The following is a 22,844-nucleotide window of genomic DNA, read 5'->3' as shown; positions in this document are numbered from 1 at the left end:
CAGTTTAAAGATGTAGCCAGTACCTAAGGCAATTGTGTATTAATATGTTGACATCTCATATTTCTCAAATCACATTGCACATTTTTGTGCATTTTATATAATAATATAATAACATTTACTTATTTTACTAATATCACATGTTATATTTCTTTTAATTATTAAAAAATAATTTTCTTGATGATCATAATCAGGGGCTTTACTAGAAGCCACAGGGCCCTGAGGCGAAAATATGCCCCTGGCCCCCCACTTTCACAAATTCTCTGTGGCTTCTTTGCCAGCCCCCCTTTCAACATATACTCTGGCCAGGGGCGTACCTAGAGTATTTGGCACCTGGGGCGCATCCTGTATGTGGCACCCCCCCACACACACACACTTTAAAACTGCATAGCTTCTACCGTTATATACCGGCGCAGACACTGAAGGTGGTACAGCATTACTGTTATCATTATATACTGAGGCAGACATTGAAGGTGGTACAGCATAACACCTATCACTATATACTGAGGCAGACATTGACGGTTGTACAGCATAACACCTACCACTATATACTGAGGCAGACAATGACGGTGGTACAGCATAACACCTATCACTATATACTGAGGCACACATTGACGGTGGTACAGCGTAATCCCTATCACTATACATTGAGCCAGACATTGACAATAGTGCAGCCCAATAACCCCAATCACTATATACTAAGCCAAACATTGATGTGGTGTAGACCTACCACTTCATTAGTAGTAGGGATGCACCGAAACGAATTCTGGACTGAAACCGAAAATGCAGCATTTACCTGGCCGAAACCAAATATGACCCCCCACACCATAAAAAATACATCCATGGAGGCCCTGCCTCGCCACTTACAGGACTTAAAGGATCTGCTGTTAACGTCTTGGTACCAGAAACCACAGCACACCTTTAGAGGTCTAGTGGGCCTACACAATATTTGGCAGGTGGCCATAATGTTACAGCTGATTGGTGTATATACATACAGTTCTGATGTTTGAATAGTTCTTTCTTTATTTTTTTAATTTTATTTTAGCATTTGGTCTATTATATTGATGACAAAGTAAGAAGGCCTCTGTAAAAGCAAGTGTTAAACAAGTAAATAGAATTTAGATCAAAGAAAACATTTGAAGAAGGAAGTCTAATATAACCTATTTCTATAGTTCACATATTCCTGAAGAGTAAGCACATTCATCAAAATATTATTATACAAAATCGTAGCCTATACCTCTGGGAAGAGTATATAACCTAAACAAATCATAATAAACTGAATGGTAGAAACACATTTTAAAAAGTAAAAAATCAGAAGTGCCAGTACAGTCTAATAAATTCAACAAAATCTGTCAGGTGGATTGTGAACAAACGATTTGCTAAATTTAGGAAGAGAAATACATTGTCAAGTGTGCAAATGATTATATGATGAAAGAGAATTACACACCCAACTATGAGTTAGTGTTTATTGATAGATATGAGAAAACCTAGGTATTTTTTTAAATTACAATGTTCAAGGACTTTTAAATATATTGTGTAACGTTACCTATCAATCCAATGGAAATCACATCCAGCATCTGTTTCTGTTATCGAGACTTATTTTCAAATATCTTTCTTTCTTTAAAATCTTTGCATGGCTTAAGTCAAGTATATGGTAGGTTCATGTCATGATTTCCAGCGTGGAAACTAAGTAATATTCCATTTCTGATTTTGGATGTTGTTCACATAATATAAAATATATGAACAAGTATGCGTGATTGAGGGAATGCATGAGTATCTGTGAATAAGGGAATGAGTATCTGTGAATGAGGGAATTAATGAGTATTTGTGAATGAATGAGTATATGTGAATAAGTGAATGAATGAGTATCTGTAAATGAGTATATGAATTAATGTTTTGGAATAAGTAAATTAATGAATATGTGTGTGATAACATGGATGTGTAAGGGGGAAGCATGGTACATGAAGGCTGTTTAAAGCGAGGATGCCACAGGCAGGCTGTTTGGGGGCAAAGATAGCAAGTCCTATGCTTCCAATCTGGGTGTTGATCAGGTCATGTGGATATAATCTGGGTGCCAGGGCTGACATGATACTGAGGGGTGGGCAATATGCAGGTGTGTGGGGGCATTTATTCACAAGGGGGTGCTGGCTGGGGGCATCACATAAATCAATAAATGTGGGTTGGGTGGTGGGAGAAATATATAGGGCTAGTTGGGGGCAATACACAAGGGTGTGGGGGCATTAGGGTGACCACATCGGCCATGTTTTCCAGGATACATATAACTTTTACATATTGCTGACCAGCCCAGTATGCCCTATGTATAGACTCGTGGAAGGGAACCAATTAGTCCGATATACATCCCCCATACTGCATTTTACCTGGGATGGCGGCATCAATACACAAGTGTGTTTGGGCGTCTATGTTGCAGAGCCTGTCCTGGTATGTATGTTTGAGTGTTTGTGTCTGTGTGGCAGAGCCTGTCCTGGTGTGTGTGTTTGGGTGTCAGTGTCTGTGTGGCAGAGCCTGTCCTGGTGTGTGTGTTTCGGTGTCAGGGTCTGTGTGACAGAGCCTGTCCTGGTGTGTGTGTGTGTGTGTGTGTGTGTGTGTTTTTGGGTGTCGGTATGGCAGAGCCTGTCCTGGTGTGTGTTTGGGTATCTGTATGACAGAGCCTGTCCTGGTGTGTATTTGGTCATCTGTTTCCTGGCACTTTACTTTCTGTAGGAATATATTGAACTGTTTAATTTTTACTTATCCAGAGATAAAACATCCTCTTAAATTTGTAGTCGCTTCAGAGGACAAAACTTTCTAGGCCCAAAAATCAATGAGAGGAAAAGAAAAGCTATTGTGTTATTTACTCTATTTCAATCTGCATATATTATTAAAAAGGATTAGTGGCAATAAATTGTGACTGGGTGACTTTAGTTTTTTAGTGTACTGATGCACTCCAAATCCCATCACATAAGATTCCATCCTATATTATCTGCCCAGCACTGATGCTATCTTTATCCAGTACACATGGATACCGAGGAGTTAAGATTCTGTCTATTTTATTTATTTCCATAAAAAGGCTCAAATTCCTCAGCACCAGGCCCATGATGCTCTTAATCTGGCCCTGGCAACGGCACCATAGAGAGTATTTCACAAAAAATAAAAGGTCAACAAAATATAGCACCACAAGTACATCAGATTTCAATAGATTTACTACCTATTAGCCAAATGGAAGATAAAAGCAATGCATTTAGTGCATCACAATACGGTCAATATACTGAGTGAATGTTTTTCAACTGATGTGTGTTCGTTCCATACTTTCTGCAAAAGGGAAGAAATAATTAATGTGCTTACAAGGCAATAGGTCAAATGCTGAAAATAATATTAAATTCAGTTTGTGAAGAAAACATTTTTTGAGGTACAAACAAGTACATAAAATTAAAGGCATACTAGATATACTGATAATGTCCACAATTAAAAAGAGTCTTTCTATTTTTATTGTTGATCTTTTCCAGGGCTTGATCTACATTGTTTTTTTCCATTCACTTTTGAGCATTCGCTTTTGAGAATCCTAAAGTGTGAAGCCATGATTTGGTGTTGAAAGTATTTTGGGCAGTTTTGTAACTTCACCCTTTTCTATATTTTATTGGGTATATATAGCTAACAAGCATACATTGTTAAATATGTTAAATGTGTTCAGAAGGAAGCAATAACTAAAATGGTAAATGTAAAAATTAATATAGAGGTCCAGCTCTTGGGAATATGTATTCATAAAAAATCTCCAAAGGACCTACATGTAGCAGAAAAAATGCACTTAGGTAAAATTTCACACTTTATTGATTTCTCGTGAAAACACTGCTTATAAACTGTCAACATTCCCCTTCATTATTATGCTCTCCAGACAACTTAAAAGAGGCTATACCTGGACACAGTTATATGGTATGAAAAGCTTCAAGTACTTCTTTCGTTGTCAGATCTGTTGAGGGGGCTTTTTACTGCTTCTATACAATGTATTTCATGGACAGATCAATATAGTTGAACATTTTATGAGATTCAAGAAAGGTTTTAGTGCCTCATAAAACCTATCTATAGATATCTTTGATATAACTGACAAGGAGGGGTCAAAACACTCCCAGAATATTTTAGGAGTATGATTTCATGGCTAAAGTTTATATTATAACATATAAGGAAATCTGAATATATTACTAAGATATAAGAGTCATGTGAGTGTACCTTTCTTCATTAAACTATTACTCTGCCTTGTATATCCAACCAAGCTATAATTGACAAACAGCTTTATTAAGTAGTCTGTTATTATGCATTGTTTAATGGTTATTTTCAATTCTTCAGATTTTAGTTCAGGTGGTCTTATCATCTTCATTACAATTCATCAGTATTACCCAGCTTGTAATGGTTTGTCTTCTGCCAGCACCGTGTTTGCTAAGTGAAGTGTAAAAAAAACACATTCACATGCAAGCATTAAAAAATGCACATAAAATCGTTTATTGAATCGATGTGTTTATCCATCATCCCAGTAAAATAAAAATTCAAGAAAGAAAGAAAAATGCTGATTTTCTTTGTCTTAACTTTATGAGGCATACTTACTATTTAGAATTGCCAGCCTGTACTGGCCATCTGGTAAACTGAGCAAATGCTTGGCCACTTACTTTTACTGTTGGTAGATCCAGCCGTTTAATGTGCATTGCCGAACTGGAAATACATGGCTGCACATTGCACACGTGTGCTTGTAGCCGTGTATATTCATTTATGTCATTAATTGATGGCTCGTATAAGAGCTCCATGATTGAACTCCATGTTGATTTAAATCGCTAGTCTGCCACTGAAGGGGTTTTGCATGTGAGCTATATATATTTCATTATACATTTTCTTACCTTTTTCTGAATATGCCCAAACAACTGAGTTTACGTCATGAGTATTGGTTGTCGAATCAGGCATTGTTCATGCAACGAGGAAAGCAATATAGATGGGGTATTCTATGAACGCAATGCTCTTTAATGTCATCCAACTACTCACGTATTGTAAGTAGTATCACATGACCTCCAGTATCCCAGTGCATATCATTATGAAGGGTTTGTCCTAGTGAGTCTATCCTGCATGAACGTCTAGGCTGGCACTGAATAACACATTGTTCAGTTGGTAAGGTGAAATTTCCCAACATCTCCTGCTCTTTCTCTTCTCCTTCTGTACCAGTATGTTTAACATCTGTTAATGGTATTCAAATTTGTATTTACTTTCACTCTAACAGTAATATGGAATCTGCTGGTACTATATGTAATGTAATGTATGGCACAATCTTTAGAGAGAAAAACAGTGACTTTCTCTGATTATTACTCTAGTAAATATTGCCTTAAAAAAAACTAATTGCATAACCCTGCTAAAAACATCAGTAATGTATGTTACACTCCTGCATACTATAATACACTGTTGTCATTCCCTAAATAAATTATGTTAAATACAAAAACAATTATGGGGCAGCACTTCCTATTCTGAACTTCTCTTTTACCGTTTTGATAAACAAAACAAAAATACAAGGTATCTAAGTAATCGCCAAATGACAACAGACAGATGTAATGCACAAAGAAGACAAACCTTCGTTCTGACATTAAAATAATTCTGCACTATAACAAATAGACTTGCTCTTAAACTATTTAATTGTTAACATCAAGAAGTCAGAATATGGTGGGTCATTTTAAGCCGTTGGTGACTTAACTATAGCACAGAATATTCATATAATAGTATTTCCTGATAAAACTGTGCCAAGGAAAACATGTATACGGTGGGTTACCATATGGCTACTACTAAGTCTCTAATGCATGTTTCTACTGCAATTGTTACACTGTTAACAATGGCACTACTTTTAACTAAGTAAAATGAACATGAAAAATATTCATTTTTAATTAATGTTTCTTTATAACTATCTACTCAATCCCTATGTATTGTCAACCAACTCTTTTAATTTGGGGGGATCAAATCTAAAAAAATGAAAATGTAAATACATTTTCTTATGAGACTGATAAAGCATGGTATCTTCCAGGGTTGAGCCCAGGGTTAGTGACACTTAAGTAAAACATACACACACACAATATATCCCTTCCTCTTCATTCTTGCACCACTAACCATAGGCTCACCCCTGGCACTGTAACATCATTACCTAACACAGTGCTCCTCAACACTCTCCTCAAGGCACACCTAAAAGTCCAGGGTTTAGGTATTACTCAGGTGTGTCTAACACACACTGATATCCAATATTATTAATGGTGTTGTGTTAACACCAAACACTAACATACACACACACTAACACCATATGCTGACCCACATTCACGCTAACACAGATATACAAATGCAAGCAAACACCAAATACTAACACAAAATTTCCCTACGTTGCCTACGTCGACCACTTTCTGTTCTGCGGATGACTTCCGCTTCCGCATCTCCTTCTGCATCCTCTTCTTCTTCAATTTTCTCTGCTGACTTTCTATTCCAACTTCAGTCCTTAATCTGGTATCTTCTTTCGTCCGTATCTCCGCAGACATAACTCAGCAACTTCTGCCAAGGTGAACTGAGGGCAATATGGTGGAGTACGTCCCTGCAATTGCCGTCATTTACCCTCACTTGACCTGGGGGCGATATGGCCGTGCTTGCAGTGATGTCTTCTTCCCTGATTGGATGATCAAGAGAGGACATCATCGCAGCCGTCATATTGGCAGAAGTTCTCTAGAATAGAGAAGAGAGAAGATAAGGCAGAACATAGAAGATGAAGAAGAAGATGCAGAAGCGGAAGTGGTTGACAGAAGTGGAAGTGGTCAGCAGAGAAGGTAGGGAAACATGTTTTTTTTTCATTTTGCTTAGCTTCCACTAAACTAAATTTACTAAAATTTGGTAAATTTGCAATTTGTATGAATCACCATACAGTAACACCCATGCTAACCCATACACTAACACATACACTCTGTCACTGTAGACTAACACACACTCACTTTAACACCATATAATTACACATACTGTATATACATACATACACCCTCTTCTATCATCCACAGTGGTCAATTCCTTCCCTTCCATATTACCTTGTACAAGCCCTGTGTTCACTGCAGCTCACACCCTCCATTCGAGTTGCTGCACTGTTGTCATCATCCTACTACAGCATTGCCATGTAATGCCTGTAAAGTGACCCAGCTGAGCACCTCCGTAAGCGGGTGCCTGGGTATCGTCTTAGCATGTACCCGAAATGTCCGGTATGCCAATGCTCAATTTTGAGTTAGTAAGACAAACAGTGTAACACAACAAAATAAAAAACTTCCAGAATCGGATATATATATTTGTATTGTATGTATTTTTGGCTAGGCCACTCCAGGACCTTGAAATACTTCTTACGAAGCCACTCCTTCGCTGCCCGGGCGGTGTGTTTGGGATCATTGTCATGCTGAAAGACCCAGCCACGTTTCATCTTCAATGCCCTTGCTGATGGAAGGAGGTTTTCACTCAAAATACATGGCACTCACGATACATGGCCCCATTCATTCTTTCCTTTACACGGATCAGTCGTCCTGGTCCCTTTGCAGAAAAACAGCCCCAAAGCATGATGGTTCCACTCCCATGCTTCACCGTAGGTATGGTGTTCTTTGGATGCAACTCAGCATTCTTTCTCCTCCAAACACAACGAGTTGAGTTTCTACCAAAAAGTTCTACCTTGGTTTCATCTGACCATATGACATTTGCCCAATCCTCTTCTGGATCATCCAAATGCTCTCTAGCAAACTTCAGACGGGCCCGGACACGTCTGGCACTGCATGATTTGAGTCTCTGGCGGCGTAGTGTGTTACTGATGGTAGCCTTTGTTACTTTGGTCCCAGCTCTCTGCAGGTCATTCACTAGGTCCCCCCTTGTGGTTCTGGGGGGGGATCGAGGGAGATTATCAGTGGTCCTGTATGTCTTCCATTTTCGAATAACTGCTCCCACAGTTGATTTCTTCACACCAAGCTGCTTGCCTATTGCAGATTCAGTCTTCCCAGCCTAGTGCAGGTCTACAATTCTGTTTCTGGTGTCCTTTGACAGCTCTTTGGTCTTGGCCATAGTGGGGTTTGGAGTGTGACTGTTTGAGGTTGTGGATAGGTGTCTTTTATACTGATAACAAGTTCAAACAGGTGCCATTAATACAGGTAACGAGTGGAGGACAGAGGAGACTCTTAAAGAAGATGTTACAGGTCTGTGAGAGCCAGATATCTTGCTTGTTTGTAGGTGACCAAATACTTATTTTACCGAGGAATTTGCCAATGAATTCATTAGAAATCCTACAATGTGATTTCCTGTATTCTTTCCCCCCATTGTGTCTCTCATAGTTGAAGTGTACCTATGGTAAAAATTACAGGCCTCTCTCATCTTTTTAAGTGGGAGAACTTGCACAATTGGTGGCTGACTAAATACTTTTTTGCCCCACTGTATAAGACACACCTTAATTTTGGGGCCCGAAATTTGAAAAAAAAAAAGTATTACATAGTTATTGAACTCAAGTTTTATTTATCATAAAATTAATTATATGATCATATGACAAACTGGACATAAGCCTGATCTTTTTGAAATGCAAGATAAAACAATAATTTAACACAACTCCCTATATTCCTTGTGTTATTTTTATTTTTAATGTTTAACATCCTACATCAACCATAGACATATTCAGGCAAGTTAACTTTTTTTCTCCCTAAAGAGGTAAAGATTGCACAGGAAACTTCGGTACCCACTCAGCATGCATTGTTTTTATAAATTGAGCATGAATATGTAGCAGTAGCATTTTTTTATTATATAACTATTGCGCTGTAAATTCTAAGGATTGCCTGAAAGAAGAGCAACAATGTTAACAATTCAGCGCTTGTTGTTTTAGATGTTGTTTATTGAGATATTCAAGAAAATATGCATAACCTGGTGATCATTCATAAGGAATTAGTTGCTTTTTATCTAGCCAGTCAAGGAACTCAAAATGCATTGAAATAGTGTGATTGTCAGTAATTAGACCTTGATACAAAAATCATCAAGCACACTCACAAAATAATGTTAGTTTTCAATTTTTATAACTGCTTCAAACCTCACAATGAGTGACAACCTGCATTAATGATCGTTGGTGAATGCTTTATAATTTCCTGGTTCTATGTGTAATGAATAGACTATGCAGTGGGTTGTATCCTGCTCTATCCTAATATTTTAGATTTATTTTTTAACATTTTAAATTAAATACATTTTAAACTGAAGTTCATCTTTCTTTTATATGTTTCTCATATGTTTCTAAAAAAGCGAGTAGAAGACTACTCATTAATGTCATACTTTAGCCATCATATGCACCTCAATGTTTGTGGGGTCCCCATTGTGAATGCATGGATGCATTCGGCAGAAACATATCTACTTAAATGTATTTATGGCATTTGTAAAACTTGGTTATTTTCTCTATTTTATCTAACCGTTTCTGCTAATGTAAATATAAACTTATTTAAAATGTATTTATGAGTTTAATGTGTGTATTTAAAATTTCTATATATGCTTGGTTGAATGCATCTACCCAACTCAAATCTGTTGTGATAATTCGTTCTTCTTCTCCCTGGCAACCAACTAAAATAGAGATCACAATTTGTGTATTGCTAAGGTCATGATAGCTGAATGATAGCTTATTGTATACAACATGTGCAAGCATTTAGTTTTGTTTCCTGTGTATCACACAATAGAAAGTACCATTTTGGGCCTACTTCCAATCCACTCCTTGGTTACTTCTACAGACAGAAGGGAGCATGGATTTCATTAATTAATGTAGGTTGAAGAAGAGGTTCATTGTTCATAACAATCAACTTATATTATACCGTACCAAATAACTTTAAATGTACACTTCAGTCCTCATATGCACTAGCTAAAGTCCATCTTATATTTTACCTATTTTCTGCATGCAAAACACATTTGAGTTGTGGAGAGCAGAGGTGACAGAATGATGCATTCATCACTGGTAAGGCTATTTGTCCCTTTTAATAATCTTTATTGGATCAATGAAATCTATCGCAATTTACTTGAATAGAGTCTTTCCCAATTCTATCACTGCAGCTGCACATCAAGATGTGTCATAGTTTAACGATGCCATAATTTTCCACTTTGTATGCAATTCAAACTTCAATACTAAAATTGTTCTTATTTTTCCTTACATTTTGATAAAAAGAAACTAGTCAATCAGATTTTGCAAGCTTTTCAGTTAAAAATTATCTGCAGGTGCATAGCTGATATTTTTTAAATGATGTGTTATTTATTCATTTTGTATGAATTAGGATTATGTCATTTTCTTCATTTAATTTTTTGCTGTCTTTTTGCTGTTTTCTTAAATGCAATGTACAATTGGATCAGATGGTAGAACATATTAAAATAGTTTAAAAAAATGTGTAAAAAAAATACTTCAATACCAAATCACAATAATAAAACCATAGAAAGAAAGCATTATTGTAGTTTTCAACAAACCTGTTAATACTTTCAAATCATCGCCCCTGCTTAACCCTGTTAGTGCCAGGTGTTGGGACATAATTTTTACTAATGTGCTCTTTCCCCTGGTGGAACCTTGGTGTTTAAATGTATCTGCAAGGTTTCTTTCTTTAATAGATGTCTTATACGTACACTTCCTATGTGGAGGCAGAAGATGGCTGCCGTTCAATTTAGCATCTGATCAGAAGCCTTTCTACCCCCTTCACAACAAAATCAGTACATGTACAAACTCATAATGCATTGTCATTAATTTGTTTAAGGACAACATGTGGATAAAATGCTACACACCCCTGTTAAAATTCCTGGCATTTCAACAGGGGTGTGTAGACTTTTTATATCCACTGTATCCTAAATCCAGTTTGCCTGTTACCTATCTTCTGTGTAGCTTGCTTTTTCAGGGTTAAACCTGTCCCTTTTAAGACATTATCAATATCAATTATTCTCCTGTCACAACTCCTGTTCTGGCCCTTCAAAAATCTCTGTGCCTTTTTTCTTTGTCTGCAATATACACATGTAAAGCATTGTTGTGACTCTGTATTGTGTAGCACAGGAACTGTAATTGTGTATAGTTAAAGATGCCTGATGGAGAGGGAGTGAGAAACAAACTCCCTACATGTAGAATCCACTATACAGGGCAATTGCCCCAGGCGGCACTTCAGAAGGGGCGGCACTTTGCCTGTTCGGTCTCGGTGCCGGCTTGTAATGCAGAGCGCCGGAAGTGACGTGAATTTCCGGCGCTCAGCATTACAAGCCGGCACCGTGGCAGCACAGGGAGACTCGCCGCAGGACTGTTTAAGGGTAAGTACCGGGGGGGGGGGGGGTAGATAATGCCGCCCCCCCCGCATCGGCGGGGGGCGGCATTTTAAACTTCGCCCCAGGCGGCGTTAAGTCTTCGGCCGGCCCTGCCACTATAATATAAAACCCCTCAGAATTTTGTACACTCCAAAAGGGCAGGAGACCAAATTGTTGTCCAAAAAAAGAAGGTAAAAGGGAAATGAAAAATGAGTCTGAATCGATTTTGGTCATCGTTCACATGTCTTGTGCCTTCTAAAATATTAGCTGGTGGCACGGGAGAATGTATTTATGCAGGGGAGCATAAATACACAATCCTGTTCAACAAGCACCTGACTGAGAGCAAAGCTAAACTTTCTGTTCTTTACCATCCTTGAGTGCATATGCTATTTATACATATATGCACTTCAAGTAATGCAGAAAAAATATATGTGACTATTCTGTCTTAATTTGAAATCTCAGGACCATACAACTGATACCAATATCACAGTGTAAGCGTCATTGGTTATATTATATGTATCATAAATGTGAACTATAGAGTCTTAAAATCGTCTCTCATTTCTGCAGATCTATTTATTTTTCTTATATCCTATTGTATTCAAGATCACAGGTGACTCATTTATACACCAGTCTTATTACAAATGAAAAACTTCAGTTCTCTCTGAATTGCTTTTAGAAAATTGGAATTGTATTGTTGCCTGTATTATTTCTGGGGTATGCAATCAAAATGGCACAGATAAATAAGTGAAAAAAAAACCAAAGGCAGAATGTTAAAAAATTATTCACTACTTTCATACACATAACATTTTCTTATTAAAGTAAATATGTGTTTGGTACAAAATATCTAATTTGATACAATTAGTTAATATTAATATACTTACTATAATCTATGTAAATTTCTCTTTAATTCATTAAAATTCTAAATATGAACCATTACAGTAACAGCATTTCTGTTTATATTTGGGAAGACAAAGTAGTACAAAGAAGTACAACATATATATATATATATATATATGTTGTATATATATATATACTTGCTCAGGATTCAGTATTCAGCACAAAACAAGCATATTATTTCTTTAGAAGATATAATTTAAGGCTGTAGTTAATATTTTTATGTTATAGTTATATTTTTTCATCTTAATATTATGTTATATAACTTTTTCTTCAGAACTCATAGATGGTATAGGAAAGTTTCTGCAAATTAGAAAGGTTAAAAAAGCGACACAAACCATATGTGATCTTATCACATATCTGTCACAAAATGCTTTTTATTTACCTTATAGAGCTGATCTTGTGAGAAATGTGCTACACCACAACAGAGCGCTAAACATTTGTGACTCATTCCACTACCTAAAACAGATATGATTCTAAAATGTGAATTATTAACTAGCCCTTTCTTAGTTTTATAATTATACATATTTGGCATTTCATTTAATACTATAAAAGTTAATGTGTCTATCGTGCCATTAAATAGCAACTGGAGGCCCTTACTCATGATGACATCATATCCACACCTGGAGGTCAATGAGGGTGCAAGGATATTGCCACCAGGTGCCTCAAAATAACCCTTCCCTTGACACACCTGGAGCAACTGCCCTTCCTGCCTGATGAATGTTATGGTCTTGGCCACATTACCAGATAACCATAAACAATATGAAGTAAATAAGGTTCCTATTTTAATATCTATAGCAGTAAAATACATGGAAAGGTTACATTTAACCTTTTTTCTTTACAGTTCTATAGTCCTATAATCTGCAATAAAGAGTAAATTACATCATGTGGCCCAACGGCAGTAGAGACCCTGGTGTAAATGAGGCTCCCACTGGCCCCTAGTACCAGCTCTCCAACCCTCATCCCCCACAATATATCACTAGGCCAGCCGGAACATGATGTCATTTCCCGGCACTCAGACATAGTGCGTGAGGACCTTGAGGGAGCAGAAGAACTGGCACCAGCCTAAAACAAGGGTAGATTGTGTTTGTGTGTATCTGTGTTACTGTGGGTGTGTAAACTGGGTGTGTAGGTATGTTACTGTATATGTGTTTAAGTTAAATATGTTAGTGTGTGTATGTTAGTATGTTTGTGTAAGTATTTGAAGCTCACCATGTGTGTTAATATGTGTAAGTATGTTAGTATGTTACTGTATTTGTGTGTTAGTGTGTAAAAATGTTACTGTATGTGTATGTAAGTATATTACTGTGTGTGTGTGAGGCCACTGATTAGAGGGGCAGCAGTATGAGTGTATGTGCGCTGTAATGTTGTGTTAGAGGCAAAAGGTGTTTTATATATCAAAAGTGTATTTTGATATATAACATACACACTGACTCTAACACTGTATATACACACACTAAAACTATATACAGTATATGTCAAAGGGTGTGTGTTAGTGTATGTTGTGCATAGTGTGTGCATGCATATAAGAGTGTGGTATACATATTTTACCAAAACTATTCAGCCAGGGCCTGTCTGGAGGTGACTAAAAGGACCTGGCACTTTACGGCCGGCAGTCGCCAAGTGACGAATGTGTGGCTGCTGGATGGATAAGCATGGATGCTTATAATGTTTTTATCCTCGTGTAGCTGTTAGCCACACACTGCAGGACCTGATGTGCTGCTGAAGTGGCACTATCAATAACTATCATTGGTTGTTTGCCCAGTGATCCAGATGGCAAGTTAAGTGAAGTAATAAACCATCATGCATCAAGTACTACTATTGTTTTATCTAGTTTTGGAACTGTAGCACTGTTAGCTATAAGTGTATTCATGTAAGTGTTTTTCCAACATTCAAAAACACATATCTGAGGAAGGAAAATAGGTTCTAAACATGAATTATAAACTGAGCCAATGTTATTTCATGTAAATCGTTAGAAGGTGCTATTTTCCTTTAGAAAAATAACTGCCAAAATTAATCTGGAGACCCACATGGCACTGTGTGACTTAAATGACCTATTTGTACAAATGCAACAATTCTTCAACTCTCTAATTTTCTAATTGTACAGCAAGCGATAAACAGTAATTATGTCAACTGCTGCTTATCCTCATGTAAGCACACATTGGATAGGAAAAGTACTTAACGTTTCAAGCAAGCCATCCTACAAAGGCATTGCTTTTAAAATGTAAAAATAAAATCGTTATAGTGTCCTTGTATAGATTTTTTATTTTACTTCATAACCATTGCTTTATAGGAATTATTGAGTTTGACTGCAGATAAGAACCATTTGGTCCATCTAGTCTGCCCATTTCCTGATGTAAGGGGTTTAAACTCCTATCAGTCTTTGGTCAGGTCCTATAGTGTGGAAAGCTTTGTGTCTATCCCATGGCTGTTTAAATGTCCCTCACTGTATTATCCTCCACCACTTCTGCTGGGAGACAGTTTCATTTATTTACTACCCTCTGAGTAAAGTAGAAAAACCTTACTTACATCTAAGCCTCTGACCCTCAGTTGCCATTTACACTATGAATAACTATGGAGTGCTGTCATTTGGCATTGTCACAACAATTAGCACTAAAGACAGTGGCAGGAGTTATAGGCTGTGATAGTCTAGTGCTGACTAGATAGGTAGAGGCAATTGACCTGTCCGTGGTGCTGCACAGTGTAACAAAGCCCCCCGTCCCTATTTCTAGGTCTAGGAAGTTGTGTATGTAGTTTGTCACAGTCTAAGGGATGGCAGGTATCCAGGGGGTTAATTTTGCCCCGTCATTAAAGACAACCGTGGCGGTTGTGCTGCCACATTGGCCACTTCAGAGAGCGGCCAGCCCTGACTGCCCCTTTGTTAATCCGGCAATTGCCCCCCCCTGCCCAGCCCCTTCCCTGGGTGCTGTGAACCTCAGGTCTGGGAGGGGGCATCGATGTAAGTCCCTTCCCTAAGTGGTATTTGGCTCTGGTACCTGGATTACTTGGCTAGCTTAGTTTTCTATATTTGTGTCCTGAGTCATTGTCTTTGTTAACGCACCTTTGTTTTTTTTGTTTTCAGGTTTTGGCGTGACAATGACTCTAATAAATAAAATTGTCTGGGGCCTTTTCTTATCCAAAATACAATTTTGTGTTGTGTTTCCACTATTGGGTAAGTGGGGGGTAGGCCTAGCCTAGAAGTTGAGGCTACAACATTGTAGGCCAGACCCCAACCTTGTTGAGCTTGTGCACAATTCTGTAGCAGTCTATGGCTCAAAGAAAGTTATGATTTTACATATTTATTAGTATTTTAGATTGGATTTGTCAATACAAATATACTGCAATGGAGTAAGTAATATGTTATATGAAGAAATATATATATATATATATATATATATATATATATAATATATACAATAATAAATAAATAAATATACAAGCTATTGTCATCCTGAATTTCTATGCAGTTATTTGAATTATGGATTTTGGCAATAAAGTTAAGAAAATATGTTCTCTGAGAGAATATCCATCGATTTTGCCTCCCCACTTTTCAACTACTTGAATGTTATAAAAGTAAGTTATAATTACATATGTAACATAATTTTAGCCAATTTTGTATACATCCATGTTGTGCTTGTTAGAGTAACGGAAAAGGAAAATTATGTTTTTGAAAAAATGAGGAATACATCTTTATTGAGAGGAAGTATATTACTTTGCTGCAGATGTTTTACAATGTAGACATTACAACATTGAGAAGGAAACATATGCTAAATAGATACTGAAATGTTATTCAAGAAGACATTTTTGTTCTTTTAGCACAATTCACTAAACTGCATTGTATAATTTTTACAACTAATATGGTATTCAACAATGAGCACCATACAATGCTGCTAATGACAAGCAGATGTTTACTAAACAGCTTAACAACTTTTCAGTACTGGATTCTGATTCTGTAATACATATTAAATAAAGTAATTTCAATATATATATAAAAAGCAATAAATGGTGCATAGTACTATGAATAACTAAATCAATAACCAATACATATGAATCAATTAAATAAATATATTAGATTTTAAAAAAATTGTACAAAAACATGTTTGTCAAGTATTAATTTGGATAATTCCTGTGGCACGTCTCCATGCACCTCATTTCATACAAGAGTTCCACTTACAGAGGCCAGCACATCCTGGCTGAGGTCACCCAGTGGTCGCCCCTTTGAGGGGGGGTACTGTCACCTACCTGAATCAGCCAGCAGTCTCAGCTGCCGTAATGTAAGAGAGGGACACCTCCCTCTGTCAACCAGCAGCCTCAACTGCCGATGCCGAAAAGAGGGAGACCCCACCCCCTCTGTCAGCCAGCAGCCGCCGCCAAGGAGGAAAGGGAGACCCCACTCCGTCAGCCAACAGCCGCAGCAGCCGGCACGGAGAAGAGGAAGACCTCCATCCACCTCCCTCTCCCCTCTGGTGGTAAGACCAAGAACTGCAGGCACCAATACTTATAGGTTACGGTCTTGCCACACTCAAGATGGCCACGGAAACCCACGCAAAGGGAAGTGACGTCAGACTTTTCATATGTTGGTGTCAAAACCTCTAATTGGTGCCTAGTCACTTCCCATCCTTTATAAACCCTCAGTGGACATCAAGACCTTGCCCTCTGATGGTCATGCCTATGTTTCATAGTTCTGGTTTACGTCTTCAGTGTTTGACCTTGTTCCTGTTTATTCTGACCTCTGGATTCCTGACCTCGGCTTGGAAAATGATAAATATTTCCTCACCTCTGGTACCCCGACCTTGGCTTGACCTTGACCATGAACCTGTCTGCTCCTTGTGTCCTACCTGCATCAGTGTCTCCAACCTTGCTGTGCGTGACACCTTTGTGGTATATATGGTATTTCAGCATTGATTAAGTCTCAATTTTCTATGTATCATGTGCAAGCAATTAAGTCTGCTGGATGATTTCAATGTTGAGCATTGTTTTAAATACCAGCTCTCATGTGAGAATCATTTGTCTATGATTAAGCCCATACAGGTGAAATGCGTAAGATGCTGATTCTTTGTCCTGTTCTTATGGATATATATGAAGATCAATAAAGTTTTGTGCTTTTAACAGACATTTAACAGACATACTGGCATATCTGCTGAGCTGCTTTTTCTTTAATATCATAACTATGACTATAGTTTTTAATCTATTTTTTCTGGTTACTTTTCTGAAAATAAAACCCAAGCCTGCTCTAAATGTCCCCTAAAAATTAACAGTCAAGTCAACCATAGTTATTCATAATACTGATAGATTCTTGATAGATTTTGATATCCCTTTTCAAACACCCTTTAAAGTTTTACACCCAATATGTTTCAATGTATGCACACACCATAAAAAATAGAGCTTGTAATCGGTTGTTGATTGCTCTTGTTTAGCATTATCTATTCAAAATTAATCATTAGAAGTCTTTTTCAATTTTTAGCACAATACCACTAAAAGGCTGGATATTTTAATGCATTATGACACAGACATTTGTTCAGTAATACTGTACTCTGTTATCTGCAATAAAAGACCGTGCTTAGAAAACTCTTATCTGTTACAAATCAATACACTGTCCAAAATGCCATTTGTTACAAGTGGTAGTTGAACAAAACTGCCATACAATCAGTTGCATTGAAATGTTGCACTAGATAAAGTTATATATAAGTAAAACGCTGCTTAAGTGGCCATTTTAACCCAGTGGCTTTGCCTTAACTGATCAATGTTCTATTTGATCATAATCGCTCCAATTTGTGACATGAGCATTTGTTGATATAAATATTATTTCTGTTTATAGAAGAATGAAGATATTTTCTAGCATCTTTTGTAACATTTTTTAAAGAGATTTCAGAAACTCAATAGATCACAAGCACTTGTGAGTTAATTCAGGTGTACAGCAACAATCTCACACGAGTTGGACAAAAATCCAGAAAAAAAAAATCACAATTTCAATAAAGCCAATTTTCATTAGTACAAAAAACTTAAACATACTCACATGCATTGAATTCACACATTCTTCACTAAAACTTCCAAAATGGTTACATGCTTATTTTTTTTTTATAAAATATGTAAGAGATAAGTGCACCAGAGTTAGATAATTTATGCTGCAGATTTACAATGCTCTTAATGTTGTACATATGTGTGACACTTAAAAGGGAACTCTTACTACTACTCTAACTAGATGTTCTGACAAAAACTATTTTTCAATTCACAAAAAAAGAAAAAAAACAACAACAGCATAACAATTTGCTCTCTAAATGTTTCCCTTTCTACCCTGCTGATCACTTCTGCATTTTCTTGTTCTATCTTTTCTCTTTATTTTTCCTCGTCTATCTTCATCTGCATCTCCTTGGACACACCCTGGCTCGAACTTCCTCCCAAAATGGCGGTGCTTGCAGTGGCGTCCTTTTGTTCGATCCTCCACTAGGGGTAAGGACATCACCATCACCACATAGCGATTTTGATGAAGTTCACCCTAAGGGCAAAATGGTGGCACTATCAGTGATGTCCTCTCACACAACTGGAGGATTAGACATAACCTGTCACTAACTTCTGCCATAATGATGGCACCTTAGGGCTAAGTCCACCTTAGGGCAAGGCCATTTTGCAGACTAAGATAGAAGATAAAAGATAGAAGATGAAGGATGACAGAAAGAAGATGAAGAACAAGAACAATTTCTGCCATATGTGTGACCAATAGCGTTAATAGTGAAATGATCAGAAACATGTGTTTACCTGTTTTTGACAAACTGTAAAAAGAAAGTAAAATCTTGGGTATAAAACTATTCATATATCAAACTAATGTTTAATTTAGAACTAAATTTTCAGGAACGCTTTAGATAGAGGTCATGTTCTTTCAATATAGTATACTACTGCTCCATGTGTCCTTAAAAGCTAGAAAACAGAACATTAAATGTGATGTTTTACAGTACTTGACATTAAGGAGAAAATAGAATAGGTAAACCGGAGAAATTTTAAATGTCCTATTTTCTTTCTGCTAATCATGACAGAAAGAGTAGAACGAGTGGCACACCAGCAATTCATAATATATATATCAACTAGCTTGTTTTATATATATATATATATATATATATATATATATATATATATATATACTCCAAAAATGTTGTTTTATTCATGACAAATAGCTAAAACGTTACAAAAAAAGACTTACATTCGATAAAGATAACATACGCTTGTGGCTTGTGGCCTAAGAGACCCCCAAAGTTTCCCCTTAAGGTGATCTATCTGTAAATGTGTTAGAGATATTGATCTTTTAGCAAAACATACTGAGTAACAAACTCACGCCCACTATTTCTGCAAAAAAAAAAAGAGAAAAACAAAAAAAGAATGCAATATGCTGGTAGCTTTCATTAATTGCAACAGTAAGCATTGATAAATCTTTCTATTTACATAAAAATATATCTTGCAAACATGATATCTTTGCGTGCAAAATGATAAATATATACTAGCATTGTTTGTGCCAGGCAATAAGTATTTAACCATTAGGTTTACATGGACTATATTTTTTTATTAACATATGAGTTGTTTTAAGAGCATTAGTGTTTCTGGCCATTAAGGTCCAGTTGCAGGATTTTGTCTCTCTGAGGCAGCCCAAGGATCTACACATCCCCCTAGGAGACTGATTGAAGTGAGATGGCCTTCTCCTCAGGAGGTTAGGTAAATTATAGTAGCAATAGGGTTGCTAGAAGGCTTGTATATTAAAATTCATACAAATTTTAATTCATACAAGTGTCCGAAAACAAAGAGGGACCCACTCACTCTTACTCACACTCTCTCTTAAAGTCACCCTATCTCCTCCACCAACCACTTTCATGTTCCATCTCCTTTTCTACTCTTCTGCAACTTGTCTTGCCTCTTCTTGTGCTTCTATCTTCTTTCTTTGTCTGCCTCTCCCCAATATCCATTCGGTTGACTTCCTGGAGTATTTCCATAACAGGGCAAAGTCTTTGTACACATCACAGGGACCAGTTCACCCAAGATTACTGGGATCTGTTTCTCAATGTGTATGCAGTATCCCACCTTAGAACTTCAATATTTGTCATAATTGACAACACAAAGAATCAGCTCATACCCAGGAAATGCTATTTAAAAGCACAAATATTGGGCATTCAGTCACATGACCATATATTGCTTAGCTCGCCACTATATCAAAGTGCCCCAATTTTGACAAGTCCTAAAAAAAAATAATAATAATTAAGACTAACCATATTCCTTACCGGTATGTGCAATAACGCTACCTTCTTTTCAATATGCCATCTTATTTCAACTTAATATAGAAATATTGTGGAACAAGATGTTTAACCTTCTTTATTTACATGATATAATATTGTCATGGAATGTTTACTTGAGCCTGACATTACACACTTAAAAGGTCTATAGTCTACCAGCATGGAACTCAATAAATTTGATGTTAAGTGTTATGAAATTATTTTACAATAAAAATTCATCCAATGCAAATTGTAACTAAAAGCACCGCATGAAACATATTTAGTATGTTATTTTGATGTTTGATTTGACTTAATATGAACAAAGTAAAGTGGTATGCTTATAGTAAAACAATCTATTTAACTAAATGTTACAGTCTGATTTTTTAAAGGATCATATAGTTGAAGTGCTATAATCTGAGGAACAAACCACATCTACCGCAGCATGTGGGAGGTTGTTTTCAATAATATGAAAGAATAACTATATGTATCTTGCTTCCTGTCATTCTACTAAGGTACAACTAAAATAAATCATAAAACTTGTCATAAACCAGACTGTGTGAACTCTTTTGTGTTTCTATACTGCTTAAAATTATTTAAGGATATATTTTTATGAGTTATATAAATTGAGTTATATATTTTATGAGGAAATTATGGGTTATATATTTTATGAGGACATAAAAAGAGAGTTTCCTTTATAGTATATTTAAGACTTCTGCAAATGGACGAAAAATTTGATTCAGACTAGTTTGATGTTTCATTTTAGTTACAAAATGGCGGGGCCACAAGATAGCCTCACCCATGCCCTTACCAGGCAAAATACGTTGTGTTTCGGCTTTGTCCTTGTACAACAGTACATTTATGTATTAAAATAAACTATTAATTAACTTGCAGTATGGAAGATGAGTAACAAAGGGTGCGTTTTTGTTTTTCAGCTCGAATTCCGAAGAAACTAACATGGCGGCTGCAAAACGAAGACGAAGACACACAACACAAAGAATCTTCATGTTCATCTTCCTTAATATCTTCAACTTATCTCCCTGGTCCCTTCCCCCTCTAGCCTACCTTATCTATACAGGATCGCAGGGGTTAACGGGAGTGGAAATCCGTAGGATTCTACTGACGGCAAAACTCCGCCTGGGAGTTAAAGGTCTGTATGAGTGACCAATAGAGTCGCTCGTACAGACCTTTAACTCCTGATGGCGGAACTTTGCCTGATCCAGGAGTGAAAGGTCCATACAAACGACTCTATTGGCCGCCGGCAGGGAGCGTCTTTATTAGTTGATGCCAGAGGAGCTCCCTGCCTGCGACCAATGGAGACGCTCGTACGGAGCTTTAACTCCTGACTGCGAAACTTGGCCTGGCCTTCTGCAGGAGTCAAAGGCCCGTATAAGCGACTCTATTTGCCACAGGCAGGGAGCGTCTTCATTAGTTGACGACAGAGGAGCTCCCTGCCGGCGACCAATAGAGTCGTTCGTACGGACCTTTAACTCCTGGAGCGGGGAGACGGGTTTGCAATCATTCTTTAGAGTCTAGAGATGATGATACTGGAGAAACTGTGAGTATGATGAGAATTCCAAAGTGTCTACAGTGAATCCAGAAGGCTCCCTTATAAATTATCACTAAAATGCCCTAAGCTAGCCAGACCAAAAAAGGGCCTGGGGGCAACAATTTCCCAAACTACAATATGCATACCTGTTCAGTGGGTGGGAGGAAGAAGCAGGAGTAAGTGCCCAAAATTCTACATACCATGTCATTGCATATGTGTCACTTTCCTGCTTTCTCTTTGTACCTCTAAGGTTGAGGCAAGAGACATTTTTCTTGGTAAGTGTACAAAACCTCTTTCGAAAGCCCATAGACTCACCATTTTAAGTCTAAAGGGAAAATATGCAGGGTTATCAGCAATATTAAGGTACGTAATCAGTGTCCTTGAACTCTTAATTAATTGCACAAATTTCTTATTATGAAATACAACGCAAATATTCTGTTACCAGAGTTTGAAAATGTGTGACTAACACTATCAGGTCATGGGGCCCCTAATGAACACTGAGACATTTAATGAGTATTAGACATGTGCAATTTTTCCTGTTCATTTTTTATCTATTCGTTTTCAGTCAACAAATTACTTTTCCTGCCCATTTGGTTCAGATGAAAATCAGGGGCATTTTTAATTTGAGAATTAAATCGCTGCCCAATGCCCACATTCACTCTCACTCACTCATACACTCACTCTCTCAACTCTTTCTCGTTCGACAGCACCCCCATTTAGCCCTTAGGGGAACTTCACCCAAAATGGTGGTGTTTTCAATAACGTCTGGGTTATGTCCGTGGATATGCAGACGAAGAGAGATTTAGCCAATATTCGGTATTCGTATGAATATGAAAACACAAGTCTAATGT

At 37.2% G+C, this 22,844-nt stretch overlaps 1 pseudogene; it reads right to left on the bottom strand.

The window, feature by feature from the left end:
• LOC149299016 (uncharacterized) overlaps nucleotides 1–20,144 on the bottom strand; it is a 99,466-nt pseudogene extending 79,322 nt beyond the window's left edge.
• Nucleotides 20,145–22,844: the final 2,700 nt, after the last annotated feature.

The sequence above is a fragment of the Sceloporus occidentalis genome, unplaced genomic scaffold (assembly GCF_023333645.1).
Source record: "Sceloporus occidentalis isolate IW3139 unplaced genomic scaffold, rSceOcc1.0.p SCAF_30, whole genome shotgun sequence".
Classification (NCBI taxonomy): Eukaryota; Metazoa; Chordata; class Lepidosauria; order Squamata; family Phrynosomatidae; genus Sceloporus; species Sceloporus occidentalis.
The sequence above is the reverse complement of the archived record's forward strand: the minus strand, read 5'-3'. Positions and strand labels throughout refer to the sequence as shown.